The sequence below is a fragment of the Pecten maximus genome, chromosome 10 (assembly GCF_902652985.1).
Source record: "Pecten maximus chromosome 10, xPecMax1.1, whole genome shotgun sequence".
Lineage (NCBI taxonomy): Eukaryota > Metazoa > Mollusca > Bivalvia > Pectinida > Pectinidae > Pecten > Pecten maximus.
The window spans coordinates 7,812,144-7,829,705 of NC_047024.1; positions in this window are offsets into that span (position 1 = coordinate 7,812,144).

Consider the following 17,562-nt stretch of genomic DNA (forward strand, 5'->3'; position numbering starts at 1 on the left):
AACTTTTATATCGATATAACCAGACAGACAGCTAACTTGTTGTTACTAAACTTTTATATCGATATAACCAGACAGACAGCTAACTTGTTGTTACTAAACTTTTATATCGATATAACCAGACAGACAGCTAACTTGTTGTTACTAAACTTTTATATCGATATAACCAGACAGACAGCTAACTTGTTGTTACTAAACTTTTATATCGATATAACCAGAGAGTTAACTCATTGTTACTAAACTTTTATATCGATATAACCAGACAGACAGCTAACTTGTTGTTACTAAACTTTTATATCAATATAACAAGACAGACATCTAACTTGTTGTTACTAAAGGTGTATATCAATATAACCAGACAGACAACTAACTCATTGTTACTAAAGGTGTTTATCAATATAACCAGACAGACAGCTATTTCATTATTACTTAATGTATATTAATACAATCAGATCGTTTAAGTAAAGCCACAATGGACAAAATATTAAATTGGTCTATTGTGTCCATCAACAATAAAGTGGTAAATGATATCCATGAGTCTTAAGCAGCGTAACGGGGACAGCTTTGTCGAATGTAATGGCCCTGTCACACTGTTGCGTATCGTACTAGCGTATGCCAGCGTATGAAAATTATCACTCATACGCTGGTATACGCTGACATACGCTAGGGGTACGTTAGGCATAGGTTGTATACGTTTCAAACACGCTGGCATACACTGGCATACGCTGAGGCAGAAATAAATGTTTGAGCATGTTCAAAAATTGTGTGCGCATGCGGCATATGGTTAATACGCTAATCATACGCTAGGCATACACTGAATACGCTAGAGGTACGATATAGGTACGTTACTCATAGGTCGAGTACGCTGGACATAAGTTGCCATACGTTGGCGGAAGGTGTATCGTACAGCCCAGGCAGACGATGATTGCTTCTTAGGAGGCATGATGGAGAGAGATGTCGAGAGAGATGTTGATCGTCCGCCGTCTACTGCAATAATGCAGCAATGTTTCCACCTTTATATAGGCACTTTGTCACGTGATAGGCCGAACGCTGGGCATACGCAGTTCATACGCTACTCATACGCTAGCCATACGCAGAGTACGCTGGCCATACGCTGGTCATACGCTGACATATGCTGGTCATATGCTGACATTCGCTGTCAATACGCTTTCAATACGCTGGCCATACGCTACTCATACGCTACTCATAGGTTCAATACGGTAAGTATACGCACAATTCTGTATTTTCAAGGGCTTTTTGTGCGTATGAAAATTATATTATGAATTGTCATACGCAACTCATACGTTTCTCTCATACGCAACAGTGTGACAGGGCCATAACCTTCCTCTGCTCTCCCGTTACATGCGCAGATGATGCAGTCTGGGTTGTGACAATAACACACCATTTTATTACTGAACACCTTTGTGCTGAAGCGATACCTGGAGAAAAGTTAGTTTTCAGATAATAAGAAGCTGACGAGTAAACGCCAATGTATCAATGTACTTCACTCTATCGCATTGTCAATGTAAGTTACAAATGCTGTTGCCAATGGAGTCATGATCCTAAAACAAGCATTGCTATTGCCGACAAATAAACACAGGCGTTTCTTTTAAGTTTCACTATCAATGTGTGTTAAAGGACCATTACGTCATCTGCTTCATATAGCCTTAACTGCCAGAAAATAGTTTCACAGGTCGAAGTCTAAAATAAAACAAAAAATCATCAGTGACTGCATGAAAATACACAGATTTTGACCCGGACGCCAGTAGAAGGATCAAATTGTTGATCTCTGTCGTATACCCATATATACATGCTAAGTTCAGTACTCCAGAGCACTAACTGTGTTAGTTAGCTACAGAAATTAATGTCTCTATCAAGAATCTAAATCTCGTGGGGAACATTGTTATTTTTCTTTTAAAAAATTATTTAACTAATTTCCGGTACAATTACAGCAAGATCATTTCAGGAAATTGAAAATGAATCAATCCCAGAATAAACATTCGTTAAAATGAACGCACTTTTAAAAAACAGATGTTTTCAATGATAATTTGTCTCGATGAATCACATGTCCATAGAGAGTTCATTGATAAAACAAGCCGTCTTGTCAAAGGTAAGCACATGGAAATATCTCTCTCGGAGGCGACTAGATGTTTCTAAATCGAGCTGTAATAGTAATTTTTGCAAAACCAATTCACCTTGGTAATCTCCAGAGTCCAATCAAGGCTGATAGAGAGTGCTCGGGAAGGTTTCGATGTAATTCAATTTCTCATCTATTTTAGAATTTTAGAATAATAACGACAGCATAATTTGACCCCAAAGCCTTATAAAATTTTTAACGCAGTCCTCTTCTCGGAGAATATTTTTTATCTTAAATTCGTTCAATGAATATGAATATTTTGTTACAAACGTGGGAACCCAGTCGTTAACAATCTGATTATTATTATGTGGGTTTTTTTTGTGAAATATTAAATTAATTTTTGTGTCGACTTATTTTCAACTGATTTGAATATTATTTTAGTATAATAATTAGTTACTGCATTTAAGTAACGATCAGCTGAAGCAGTTAAATATCACAAATCACGAAAACAAATACGCTGATAGCAATTACTTTGGAACGGAACATTTTTGGAGAATTTGGGATAGAAAGACGATTTTTCTACACTACAGATTTCTATTGTCCATATCCTCCTGTTTTCGTTAAATGTGTCTGCAGCATCTTTGTGACTATGGTACAGCTATGTGATCGCACAACGTTCCACGATGTGCGATGTGCGCACGCACGATGTGCGATGTGCGCACGCACGATGTGCGATGTGCGCACGATGTCTGCACGATGTACATCGATCGCCTATTGAATTGATACAACTACTCATGTTCCCTGCTTTTAAGCGAGAGAATGAACGAAACTGGAATTCCAACTCTAAAGAAGAGATAGCCTGTGGACATAAATAATGTACAGAGTAACATAGAGACTATTGGAGACGGGAAATACGACCAGGTGTTAGGGAAGGTTAAGCGCTTTCTGTTTCAACAACATAGGTAAAGGTCAAGGTTACATGTATGTCAAGTTCTTAAATGATTCGCAAATCTATAGGCAAAAGTGAGCGAAGCTGCTTCAACGAGAAGAATAAGGTGTTGGTGAATGTGTATATTGCGAGCACTTTTAACATTTTCACAGGTTTATGATTGATATTTACGACTGATACACATTTAATTGTTTTTGCGTTTTGTATGTAAGCATGTTTTCAAAGGTCATTTCATTATGAGACCATCAGCGTCGAGGTGTCATCCAAGTCAACCATGCAATAAAAGGCCGTATGGCATCATCGGTGTTCATGAACCACTCAATACGATGTGTTTAAAACTACAGCCAAGCGTCCGTAAAAACCTTACCACGTCAATATTAAATAAAACCACTGACGAAGCGTATATTCATTATTCACTTTTTAATGTCGACACAAGAATAATATGGGCTGCCCACATGATCAGATATATGTGTACCTCTATTCAATTGATTAATCTTCCTGTTTGTTACTGGATATTTTATAGTGAAAATCGCGATGCGTGTCCAGTATACGTACGACCTGCCGAATACCAAATATAACAATAAAAACAAAATAAACACAACACGTGAGTGGATCATGGCGCCATTTTATTTATGTGAATATGACGCTAGGCGGTCAGCTTCAAATCGTGCATTGGAATGCTTTACATCAATCGATCAAATGATCAGGGTTGTCTGCAATGTTCTACGAATCGTTTATTGGCTGAACACAAGGACTAAAACAGTGCGTTTTATTTCTGAGAGTTTTCTTTTCTATAAATAGTTACTTTTATACTGAGAGTCATGCAAATATGATTTTTTTTTCAGGGTGAAATATAAGATTTCACAGTAAAAATACATTGTTTCTATACTTTTTACCAATTTGAACTAAGTATTTCAATGAAAATAAAGTCCATGCCAAAATCTGCTATTTATTCCTACGAAAGCCGGTTGGGACCATTTTCGTAGAAGAAAATAAAAAAATGTTCGCGTTATTACGCGAAACTTACGCGTTATATCGCGAAACTTTCGCGTAATTACGCGAAACTAACGCGTTATTACGCGAAACTAACGCGTTATATCGCGAAACTTTCGCGTAATTACGCGAAACTAACGCGTTATATCGCGAAACTAACGCGTTATATCGCGAAACTTTCGCGTAATTACGCGAAACTAACGCGTTATATCGCGAAACTTTCGCGTTATTACGCGAAACTATCGCGTAATAACGCGAAACTAACGCGTTATATCGCGAAACTTTCGCGTAATTACGCGAAACTAACGCGTTATATCGCGAAACTTTCGCGTTATTACGCGAAACTATCGCGTAATAACGCGAAACTTACGCGTTATTACGCGAAACTAACGTGTTATATCACGAATATATACAGATAGCTATAAGAAGTATCGACTACTTTTGAAGAGTATTGACATGAGGCACGACAGTTTAGTGAGATTTTATTTTGAGCTTGGCCTATCCCAAGCTGAAATTTTGAGTTTTTTTAACAAAAGTGGATAGTGTTGTTTTCAGCAATTCAACACTTAAACGATATTTGAAACGATAGTGTTTAACAATAGGGAAATTAGTTCTCGGATATATCCGATGTTGCATTATTCATTCTCAATGAATTACAAAATTCTGGACAGAAAAACAACTTTGTTCTCGCCCTCCATCTTTAGAGTCATTATCTGATTCTCTGAAACCATTTCATAGTCTTATAGAACCTGCTGCGCATAATAAAGCAAAACTTTCGTGATATTATACAATTATCGACCTGTTTTCAGGTGAATATTATGATTGATAAACTCGAGAAAATGATATTTCCCGAGGCCGAAGGTCATCGTGTTCACCTGAAAACAGGTCGATAACTGCTTTATTATATGACAAAACTGATACATTTTCATATTACAGAATGATTATCATTACCTGTCATAGGATTGAAAAAATAATAGTGATCGACCGGAGAAAAGTTCAAAATGACAATTAATAAGTCAAAGTCAACAATGAATTTTAACTATATTGTTTATTGTTACTTAAAATTCAACAAAATGTAAAAACTAAAACATTTAAGAATTCAGTCTATTAAACTCTGTCCGGGAGCACGTACCTACATGTACATGTAAGCATACATTTTTGACGACATGGATAGTTGGAAATTCCCTTGTTACTATATTTGGGTGCGTAATCGAGTTGTTGGATTGTTATGTCACCCTGGATTTGACGTCAAGGATTGCGGAATAGGCCCTGTTATTATATTTGGGTACGTACTTTACTATTTGGTGATCATATCACTCTGTAGCGAGAGGGGGCACGGACAAAAGCCCCCGTGGACATTAGCCTCTAGGACAAAAGCCCCTTCACACTAATCAAAAAGTAGACAAAAGCCCCTTTATAAAAATAAATATTTTTTATTGATTTGAAAAAAAAAATTCATTGTCTGATTTTAGCAATGGTTATATTGAGTTAAATTAAGTGCTATATATACAAATATGTAAAAGTGACTTCAGTCACCAGTGGCTTCTGCAATATAAACAACCGCTTCAAACAATAACTTATTGAACTGTTGTATTAATTTATTTTTATATTATTTCTATGATTTCCTAAAATAACAATAATTATATTATAATTTGAGACACAGATACTGAAAAAGGAGATGTTTTAGGAACCTGCTGGCACCATGTAATCGGCGATTATTGATGAAATACTACTTGTATTATAACATCACTATTTACTATTAAAAATACAGATTTACTATTAGTATATAAAGTATACCAACTAAATTTATATAGACGGGGCTTTTGTCCGTGGGTGGGGGGCTAAAGTCCGGGGGTTGGGGTCGGGGTGTTTTGTCCTACACTGTAGCACGGCTTCGGGGTTGATAATAATATTTGTGCAAAGTGAGAATGTTTAGAATTGGCTAATCAGGAAAGGGGGGATATCACAGTCATATCATAGCCTAATACGCGTTAGTTTCGCGTAATTACGCGAAAGTTTCGCGATATAACGCGTTAGTTTCGAGTAATTACGCGAAAGTTTCGCGATATATCGCGTTAGTTTCGCGTAATAACGCGTTAGTTTCGCGTAATTACGCGAAAGTTTCGCGATATATCGCGTTAGTTTCGCGTAATAACGCGAAAGTTTCGCGATATAACGCGTAAGTTTCGCGTAATTACGCGAAAGTTTCGCGATATAACGCGTTAGTTTCGCGATATAACGCGTTAGTTTCGCGTAATTACGCGAAAGTTTCGCGATATAACGCGTAAGTTTCGCGTAATAACGCGAAATTTTTTTTATTTTCTTCTACGAAAATGGTCCCAACCGGCTTTCGTATATTCCCTATTCAGTTAGAAAACATTAAAAAAAAGCCTGAACGATATTTCCTGACAGTGATTAAATATAACACACAGACCTTCATTTTTGAGTCAAGGTTTTTTTGTTAATATTTATCTTAAGTGTCCGTCCACAAACGGCTTCAAACGGTGGATTTAGACTTAAAATGAACAACCAGAAACTCCTTCATATTATAACAGCCGTGTTGCCGATAGTATTATTACGCGCACCTATCTGTTGTAGAAATCATTATTTATTGATCCTACAATATTTACATTAAATTACTGAGTATAACCCGCGCTGTACTTATTTACTTTATGTTAATTTTCTTCGAAACTTGTGTACCATATATGCGGAGCTATATTATATTAATACAAGGGCAAACAAATGGGCATTTTTAAAATGACATCCGTAGAGATTAGGGAAAATCTAATAGATGAAACTTTCCTTTTTTCTTGATAAATGAAAATTATATTTCCCTTCGCACTCGTGAAAAATATCAAACTTCCCTACCAACTCGTTGAAATATAACATTTATTCATCAAATAATAAAGACTAAACTCTATTTTAGAGTGTCTGCTGTAAATGGATATCACTGGAGATATTGGCAGCTGTTGAAGATAAATCTTTAGTATTTACTTTAAAAAGGGGAAAATGTCATATAGCGTTGTGTTTTACATAAAAGCCATTGGCAACAGTGAAGATCAACAAATCAAATCTGTGATTCTAGTTAAAAAACGACAAAACCAGTGCAAAATACGAACGAAAATTACAGATCGGTCGGGGAACCGTAATAGAGAACTGGAGACAAAGTCCAGGTGTTCAGGAAGAGCAATTTATAAAGAACTACAGCTGTTGTAGTTTTATTTTGGCACTTTCGAAATAAATTTGCTTTTTTGGAGCATGATTGGAGAAAATGAGTGAAATACTAAGCGTATACGAGCGATGGACACCGCACGACTGTTCACAAACATGATCCCTCCAGAACAATGGTGGTAAATAGCAAAATATATTATTAACTTCACCAATAAAGCGATACAAATCTCATTTTACACAAACCCTCCAAATCAGTATAAGTTTAAACTAGGAATTAGCAATGCCACGAGCTTAGATTTGGCTCTTTATTAAAACATAAAACGTACAATCTGATTTGATACCAGTATAAAAAAGCCTTATTCTTCATCGCCGTTACATTTGCTGTTAAAGTAGTACATGGTAAGATAGAGAAATAAAGAAAATCGATATAATTCACCAGTTCTAAAAATTATTATCAGAATGCAGTTTCGCCGTAAAAATCGTAAGTTTTCATTAATTGCCTCTGAATAATTCTGAGCATCAAATATAAAGAAAAGGTGCCAGATACGCAGATTTATCACACAACAAACCTTTTATCAATTGTAGCATTCGTAGATTCCTCAGGTCAGCCTCGTCACGACAGCCTAGCTAACTCTTTATTGAGAATGGTGAGCTGAAATCCGAAGTTTAGTAACAATCTCACGATGGCCCTGAATATATGTCGTTAAGTTCAACAGTATACCCATATACTTTAACAATTTATAGAAGGATGCCCTTAACCGAGGTCAAGGCCGAACGATTACTATCAGGGTTATTGAAATGCTATAGTATACATCTGGTCCGTGGGTGGAATTATGTATGTATAGGTAGTATGTTGTCGTCCCTGAATCCAAGCTTAGTGAGATTATTTGTCTGACGCGTGAATTATTCAGCATGAAAGACGTCATCAGGATATTTATAGCTTACTTGGTACAATTCCCTGCAGTGTTGAATCTTTGTTGGATGTAATTTCGTCCTTGAACCTGACCTCCTGAAATGTTTACTCTAAACTTGTGTTTGTTACATGTTGTTATGTTATATTGTCCATGCTCGATTGTTTTCCGTGTTTTTTCTCTCCATTATTATTCACTACACACTACCAATCTTCACACCAGTGTCATTCTCTACAAAACATGGCGTTTTTATTCCGTTCCTTTAATGGAGAGATTGATTAAAAGGTTTATGGTGAATATAATGATATTATACAGAACTATTCTATTCCGTGTTACTGCTGAGAAGGTGTGTTGTCAATATAATGGTATTATACAGAACTAGTCTATTCCGTGTTACTGGTGAGAAGGTGTGTTGTCAATATAATGGTATTATACAGAACTAGTCTATTCCGTGTTACTGGTGAGAAGGTGTGTTGTCAATATAATGGTATTATACAGAACTATTCTATTCTGTGTTACTGGTGAGAAGGTGTGTTGTCAATATAATGGTATTATACAGAGCTATTTAATTCCGTGTTACTGGTGAGAAGGTGTGTTGTCAATATAATGATATTATACAGAACTATTTAATTCCGTGTTACTGGTGAGAAGGTGTACTGTCAATATAATGGTATTATACAGAACTATTCTATTCTGTGTTACTGGTGAGAAGGTGTGTTGTCAATATAATGGTATTATACAGAACTAGTCTATTCCGTGTTACTGGTGAGAAGGTGTGTTGTCAATATAATGGTATTATACAGAACTAGTCTATTCTGTGTTACTGGTGAGAAGGTGTGTTGTCAATATAATAATATTATACAGAACTAGTCTATTCCGTGTTACTGGTGAGAAGGTGTGTTGTCAATATAATGGTATTATACAGAACTAGTCTATTCCGTGTTACTGGTGAGAAGGTGTGTTGTCAATATAATGGTATTATACAGAACTAGTCTATTCCGTGTTACTGGTGAGAAGGTGTGTTGTCAATATAATAGTATTATACAGAACTAGTCTATTCCGTGTTACTGGTGAGAAGGTGTGTTGTCAATATAATAGTATTATACAGAACTAGTCTATTCTGTGTTACTGGTGAGAAGGTGTGTTGTCAATATAATTGGATTTATGTAAAACAAAGTAATTTATATCATCTATTTGATATGTAATTAGTGAGTTTCCGAACTGATATAGTAGTCCGGTTTTGTTATTAGTTAAGTGTGATATTTGAGATAGTTTCCGGATTGTTAAAATTTCCATTCCGGCTTTTAGTATCTCCCAGAATGGATAGTCACGTGATGTTTTGATTTGGATGATCACGTGACTACTACAGAACATTTTCACTGCCAGGAAAAATTGGTTCATACAAGTATTTTGCTAATATATACAGCCAACTGACGTTCCAAAAGAATTGAAACGGAACCGTAGGCAGCATTTGTGTACGAAGAGCGTGAGTAAGGGAATATTTCCCCTGAATTAATTCGATAATAGCATGGTCAGGAAGAAGACATGTAGTGACAAAGGGGGTCAGGAGATGAGCCTAACCCTTAACAACAATGAAACAGAAAAAAGAAACCCAGCAGCAGTTGAGACAACTCAAGAATCAAGGAGAAACCTTTATGCTGTGGCTAAACGGAAACGACCTTCAGCAGCAGCTGGATCAGCCCAACAAAATGTCAATTTGTCTGATGGAAGCGATGAGGTGGAACAGCCTGACCTAGCTGGGGCTGATGACCATCGTCAGGCTGCAATGGTGCAGGCCATCACGGCACAAGTTCTGTCCACTTTGGAGGCTAGAGACAAGCCAAAAGGCCGGGAAAAAAAGTAAAAAAAAAGGCGACGCATATCACCAACACCAGTTGTATCAGGTACTGACTCTGATGACAGTAGTAGCAGCAGCAGCAGTAGTGATAGTGACTCTGATACTAGTTCAGATAATGAGTTAGATACCCCTTCTTACTTGTTGGTCATATTCCAACCAAGCCATACCCCTTCTTCTGCTCGTCTATCTTGCCCCATCGCTAGTCAAATTGATGGTAAACTGAAAAACAAAATATGGCAAAACAGGTATATTGATTTGGCCAAACTGCTTCCACAAACTAAGCCGTTCACCTCTGACTCGATTAGTTTTCAGAGTACGGGTCGGTCACAATTCAAAGTGACAAAATCTAAACAAAAAATGGTGCTCAATAATATTGAGCAGTGGACAACAGCATTTTTGAGGTTTGTTGCCATTTATTCAGAAAGATTTCCTAAGGAAATCCCACAGGTCATCAAGCACGGTGAGTTGGTTAGAGATTTGGCGAGCAGGCGAACGGGTATGGCTTGGTTGGAATATGACCAACAGGTAAGAAGGGATATTGAGGTGAGGTCCATTCAGTGGAGAGAGTTCCATACAGAGTACTGGGTAATGGCAAATACACCTAGACAAGTGTCATTTTCCAACAGTGACCAGCCCTTTCGGGATAACTCAAAGGGGTTTCGTGCCAGACACAAATCTCGAATACCAAATGGCCACTGCTACATGTTCCACAAAAAAGGCTAATGCGCCAAACCATCCTGTCCATACCAGCACTCGTGTTTCCAGTGTGGACAGTCCCATTCGGTGCTCAGTTGTTCCAACAAGAGACCAAACACCCAAAAGGCTCCCAACAGAAACCAATTTCTTGCCAAATGACACAGTCCTTAGTGATATTGTTACACCAGTCAAAGCAGACATCTTGACCGATTTTTTGCGAAACTATGATAATGTCTTGAAAGATTTTTTGGTAAATGGATTTTCAAAAGGTTTCCGAATACAGTTTGAGGGTACTCATCAGTTTCGAGTGAGCCGCAATCTATTATCAGCCTTTCAAAATAAGGAAATATTACAGGAGAAGCTAAACAAGGACATTTTAGCTAGGAGAATTGCAAGTCCATTTGACAAACCACCTTTCCAATTTTTACAATGTTCTCCTATTGGTTTGGTTCCCAAAAAAGAGGCAGGTGAATTCAGAATGATCCACCATTTGTCATATCCCGAGGGAAAATCAATCAATGATTGTATTCCAGATAAATTTTGCTCTGTATCATACAATACAGTGGATGATGCAATAGGTATCATTAAAAGACTTGGTCAAGGATGTCTGCTTGCAAAAACAGATGTAGCTTCAGCATTTCGCATTGTCCCAATTCACCCATCTGACCATAAGTTACTGGGTATATTTTTTCAAGGTCATTACTATTATGATAGGTGTTTACCCATGGGATGCTCAATTTCCTGTTCAATTTTTTAGAAAGTCAGTACAGCATTGCAGTGGATCGCTTGCACAAAGTTTGGTATTCCAAATATGTTAGATGTACTGGATGATTTTTTGTTCTTCGGTCCTCCAAATTCAGGTATATGTGCACTAAGCTTGGCACAGTTTATAAAGATGTGCAATGTCTTGGGTATCCCTATAAAATCGGAGAAAACTGAGGGTCCTGCATCAGTTTTGAGTTTTCTGGGGATTGAGCTAGACAATATCAAAATGCAAGCTAGATTACCAAGAGAGAAAATTGAAAAAATTAGAGTAGCCCTTGGAAAAACAAAGAAAAGAAAGAAAGTGACGTTGAGGGACCTTCAGTCATTGATAGGTCTTCTTAACCATGCATGCTGTGTAGTAGTACCTGGTCGTGCATATTTACGCAGGCTTATAGATCTTACTAAGGGAAAGTCCAAACCTCATCATCATATTCGGCTTAGCAAGGAAGCTCGTTTAGACCTTCAGGCATGGAGTTTATTCATTGATTCATTCAATGGAAAATCCATTTTTTTAGACGATGTGTGGCAGAATTCTGCTAAACTTCATTTGTACACCGATGCATCAGGTGCATTGGGTTTTGGAGCAGTATGTGGGACAGAGTGGTTTTACGGTCATTGGATGAGAGTGGTATGGAAAGTCATGATATAACACTCAAAGAATTTTTTCCAACTACATTAGCAATGGAAGTGTGGGGACACACATTTGCTAATAAGTGCATTTTGTTCCATTCTGATAACCAAGCTGTTGTTAGTATTATCAACAAAATGTCCTCAAAACATGCTTATGTGATGACCCTGGTTAGAAGATTAGTCGTAGTGTGTATGCATCACAATGTTATGTTCCAAGCCGAACACATTCCAGGAAGGCTGAACGTTTTACCTGATTTACTCTCACGTTTGCAGATAAAACGATTCAAGAAGTTAGCGACAGCAATGGATCAATTTCCAACCAGGGTGCCACAGCAGTTGCTACGCCTTTGACGGCAACAGCCAGACAGCTCATTGATGCATCTGTGTCAACTAATACACGTACAGCATATACCACTGCTATGAACTCATACACCAAATTTCATTTCCAAATGTTTGGGAGAGATCACATTTCCCATTACTGGTTTCAAATGTGATAAACTACATCGCTTGGTTGTATGATCAAAAGAAATCACCTAATACCATTTCCACTTACACAGCGGGATTAGCGTATGCTCAAAAACTACAAGGGTTTATGGATCCCTTGCAGTGTTTCCTTGTTAAAAAGGTGTTGAAAGGTGTTCACAATTTGTCAGGTGGTCATGATGTACGGCTTCCTATTACCCCAGCTATCCTTAAAAGGCTAATACTCGCTCTCAGCCATACAGCGCCAAGCAAGTTTGACCAGACCATGCTTAGGGCTATGTTTACCTTAAGTTTCTTTGCATTCTTAAGGGTTGGAGAAATAACATCCCGGTCTCCACAAGGTGACAATAGGAATGTGGTACAAGTTTCTAATGTGTGCATGGACATGACTCACAAGAAACCGACACACATGTCTTTAACGCTAAGGTATTTTAAACACCATAATTCGCACAGGCCTGTGGAATTGCAAATCACAGCGCAAACATGTAAACACATTTGTCCTGTACGGGCTATGGCAAAGTACCTAAAGCTCAGAAGCGGTAGCGTTATTGGCCCACTATTTACAATAGATGGTTGCTTTCCGGTATCTCAGGCTTTCTACATAACCAAATTAAACCAGGCTCTTTCTTTTGTTGGTTTAAACACTGCACATTATAAGTCACACAGCTTTCGCATAGGGGCAGCTACTACAGCTTTTCAATGTAATATACCTGAATATCACATTCGGCTTATGGGGCGATGGAAATCAGATGCAGTCAAACGCTATTTTAGAATTTCAGTGTTTGATGGCATACAACTCCACAGTTGAAGATTCATTTCTGGTTTTCATCTCTGTTATGTCAGACTGTCTGAGGCAGCTGATATTTTTTGGGGAACTCAGCTCAGGTATTTTTTCTATGTGATATTGGGACCATATTTCAGTTAATCAAGACTGTTATTGGCAGCTTTACTGGTATTGATATGTTGTACACCATACCATTACTCAGTTACTCAACATATTTGTTACATTTTTGCTGAATTTATATTTTTATAAGAAGTTGACTGTCTGAGGCAGCAATGTTGTTTTGTAAATAGTTTACATATTAGTTTGTGATTGTAATAGCAATATGGATCTAGTCAGTCAGATATCTGGTATAAATGTATATAAGTGTATATGTCAGATTTACTGAGCGCAGCTGTGTTTCACAATTTAGCTAGTCATCATACAGACTGGATTTACATTACTATGAACTTTTAATGCAACCATATTAAGCGGCACAGAAGTAGATGTTACCTTAGTATTATATCTAGTCTGGTGCACAGGCATACATGTACAATGATAAAAAAGATTACCATACAAGGTATCCAATATATTTGAAAGACTGTCTGAGGCGGTTTTCAATACATGTTTAGCATAAGTTAATTCTGATGCCCAGACATAGATTGTCTACTACAACAGATTAGTATATTAATAATCCAACATTATTTGAAAGACTGTCTGAGGCAGCTTTCAATATCTATGTGGGACAGACTTGTTTCTGTTTGATTTTGATTCTAGAATCCATTGCATAAAAATTTGTATTGTCTTGCTATTTGTTGTAACATGTACGTATAAATTTCTACTACTTAATAAGTAATTAGTCCACACAACTTACTCTGGCTGGGGCACTTGAAATTAAGTTTCATTTCAAGTTTATGGCGTTTTATTAGTAAGAAACCCCCATCTTTTTTGGTTTGTAAACAAATAACTGGCATTTTAATAAATGCTCATTTTTCGACAACCAAAGTGTTTGTTGTTTTATTGCCAAAAACATAGCAGAGTAGTTGTGGGATTAATGTATGTTCCAACGTGCAAAATACGATGGTATAATTGGATTTATGTAAAACATAAAGTAATTTATATCATCTATTTGATATGTAATTAGTGAGTTTTCGGACTGATATAGTAGTCCGGTTTTGTTATTAGTTAAGTGTGATATTTGAGATAGTTTCCGGATTGTTAACATTTTCCATTCCGGCTTTTAGTATCTCCCAGAATGGATAGTCACGTGATGTTTTGATTTGGATGATCACGTGACTACTACAGAAAATTTTCACTGCCAGGAAAGATTGGTTCATACAAGTATTTTGCTAATACCCACCTCCTCCCCTGCTTTATTGTCCTCCTAAAGTTAGGATGTATGGTGGATTGCATTTCATAATATAGTTTTACTTGTATGTTAACGAAAAATATTTCTTGTATTTAATATGTCTATTGATATGATTGTTTTACTTGTGTGTATAATGTAAAAGCTTACTTACATGTATATGGGGCGTTTTATTAGTAAGAAACCCCCATTTATTAGTAAGAAACCCCCATCTTTTTTGGTTTGTAAACAAATAACTGGCATTTTAATAAATGCTCATTTTTCGACAACCAAAGTGTTTGTTGTTTTATTGCCAAAAAACATAGCAGAGTAGTTGTGGGATTAATGTATGTTCCAACGTGCAAAATACGATGGTATAATGGTATTATACAGAACTATTATATTCTGTGTTACTGGTGAGAAGGTGTGTTGTCAATATAATGGTATTATACAGAACTATTTAATTCCGTGTTACTAGTGAGAAGGTGTGTTGTCAATATAATGGTATTATACAGAACTATTCTATTCTGTGTTACTGGTGAGAAGGTGTGTTGTCAATATAATGGTATCATACAGAACTATTTCATTCCGTGTTACTGGTGAGAAGGTGTGTTGTCAATATAATGGTATTATACAGAACTAGTCTATTCCGTGTTACTGGTGAGAAGGTGTGTTGTCAATATAATGGTATTATACAGAACTATTCTATTCTGTGTTACTGGTGAGAAGGTGTGTTGTCAATATAATGATATTATACAGAACTTTTCAATTTATTCCTCGTTGTTTTGAGGTTGACTTCGAGTTATATTAACAGTGTCGATATTCTTCATGGTTTTGAGGTTGACTTTGAGTTATATTGACAGTGTCGATATTCTTCGTGGTTTTGAGGTTGACTTTGAGTTAAATTGACAATGTCGATAAACCTTGTTGTTTTGAGCTGACTTCGAGTTAGACTGACAGTGTCAATATTCTTCGTTGTTTTGGGGTTGACTTTGAGTTAAATTAACAGTGTCGATATTCTTCGTTGTTTTTGGGTTGATTTTGAGTTGAATTAACAGTGTTGGAATTCTTTGTTGTTTCGGCGTTGATTTCGAGTTATATTGACAGTGTCGATATTCTTCGTGGTTTTGAGGTTGACTTTGAGTTAAACTGACAGTGTCGATAATCTTTGTTGTTTTGAGCTGACTTCGAGTTAGATTGACAGTGTCAATATTCTTCGTTGTTTTGGGGTTGACTTTGAGTTAAATTAACAGTGTCGATATTCTGCGTTGTTTTTGGGTTGACTTCGAGCGAGATTGACAGTGTCGATATTCTTCGTTGTTTTGGGTTGATTTTGAGTTGAATTAACAGTGTTGGAATTCTTTGTTGTTTCGGCGTTGATTTCGAGTTATATTGACAGTGTCGATATTCTTCGTGGTTTTGAGGTTGACTTTGAGTTAAACTGACAGTGTCGATAATCTTTGTTGTTTTGAGCTGACTTCGAGTTAGATTGACAGTGTCAATATTCTTCGTTGTTTTGGGGTTGACTTTGAGTTAAATTAACAGTGTCGATATTCTGCGTTGTTTTTGGGTTGACTTCGAGCGAGATTGACAGTGTCGATATTCTTCGTTGTTTTGGGTTGATTTTGAGTTGAATTAACAGTGTTGGAATTCTTTGTTGTTTCGGGGTTGATTTCGAGTTATATTGACAGTGTCGATATTCTTCGTGGTTTTGAGGTTGGCTTTGAGTTAAACTGACAGTGTCGATAATCTTTGTTGTTTTGAGCTGACTTCGAGTTAGATTGACAGTGTCAATATTCTTCGTTGTTTTGGGGTTGACTTTGAGTTAAATTAACAGTGTCGATATTCTTCGTTGTTTTTGGGTTGATTTCGAGCGAGATTGACAGTGTCGATATTCTTCTTTTTGTTGGGGGGGGGGGGGGGGACTTCGAGTTAGACTGACAGTGTCGGTAGTCTTCGTGTTTTTTTGTTAGGGGGGGGGGAGTTGAGTTCGAGTTAGAGTGAGGTGTAAACTATTCTCCATTGTTCTGGGGTTGACCTAGAGTAGATTGACAGTGTCGGTATTCCCTGTTGTTTTAGGGTTGACTTCGAGTTAGATATACGTTGTCAATAATCAATCAGTATTCTCCTATTCTTTACTGAAAAAGACATTTATACACCAACATTTCCTCGACATGAAAATATGCCTGTTAATATTGGACACTTAAACTACGCTAAATTATGTCATTGTAAGGTAACATTTTTCACACCTACACCATGACCAAAGCCTCGTTTTGAGTTTAGATGATTTTCCGTTACAGGATCCCACGATCCTCTACACCCGACTCGAACATCACTTCATACAAATATATACACGGATATAAATATGTAATTGGGCATGTAATAATAACGACAGTACAGACAAGTAAATTGTCAAATTTTCGAGACAATCCATCCCTCTATCAAGACACAGGTACATTACAAACGATTACATAAAGACATAGAACATGAAACAATTACATAAGCTAAGTAGATAAACAACGAATCCTTTTTTTTGTAAAATGATCCCTTGGTTGATAATTCATTAGAAACATTTTAGTTGGTATATTATATTAATATAAATAGCCTTATAAAATGTTTTAAATGATTACGCTAAATTGAAACGATGTGGTGTCAACGTGTAGCAAATGTGTTTTTGTTTGTCACCCAAGTTGGTTCATTTCGTCCCACAAAACTTGTCCACAACTTGGGCAACCGGTTGACAATGATACTATCGGAAGGCAATCAGTGTGGTTTAAATCCAATACTCCTGAATAGTATAGTATCATTTGATGAAAATGAACAAATATTTAAGTAAGTAATTCAAATGTAATATAGAAAAGCTTTGTTTGAATGTAAAAAAATAATTCAATTGGTTGGTCGAAAAGTGTTGTTTTTGACACAAGATG